At 36.3% G+C, this 204-nt stretch overlaps 1 protein-coding gene across 1 annotated transcript in view; it reads left to right on the top strand.

Annotated features, from left to right (window-relative positions):
* The window catches only part of LOC108766619 (uncharacterized), a 22,804-nt gene that overhangs the window by 5,083 nt on the left and 17,517 nt on the right, over positions 1-204 (top strand).

Below are 204 nucleotides of genomic sequence, written 5' to 3'. Positions count from 1 at the left end.
TATCTATCGAAACATGGAAAGGACTCTATGAACAACGTTGGAACATTCAAAACTGCCTTCGGAATCATCACAAGGGTAATTCTATTAGCGTTGAACCGCTGACTGTGCGATTGAAAATGCTAAAATTGTATGCTTGGAATCATCCGACGTACGTTTAATGATGACTGAATCAACAATATTGTTTATGTTCAACTTAGATAAATG

The sequence above is a fragment of the Trachymyrmex cornetzi genome, unplaced genomic scaffold, assembly GCF_001594075.2.
Source record: "Trachymyrmex cornetzi isolate Tcor2-1 unplaced genomic scaffold, Tcor1.1 scaffold1189, whole genome shotgun sequence".
NCBI classification, from domain to species: Eukaryota; Metazoa; Arthropoda; class Insecta; order Hymenoptera; family Formicidae; genus Trachymyrmex; species Trachymyrmex cornetzi.
This window is presented reverse-complemented; position numbering and strand designations above follow the sequence as displayed.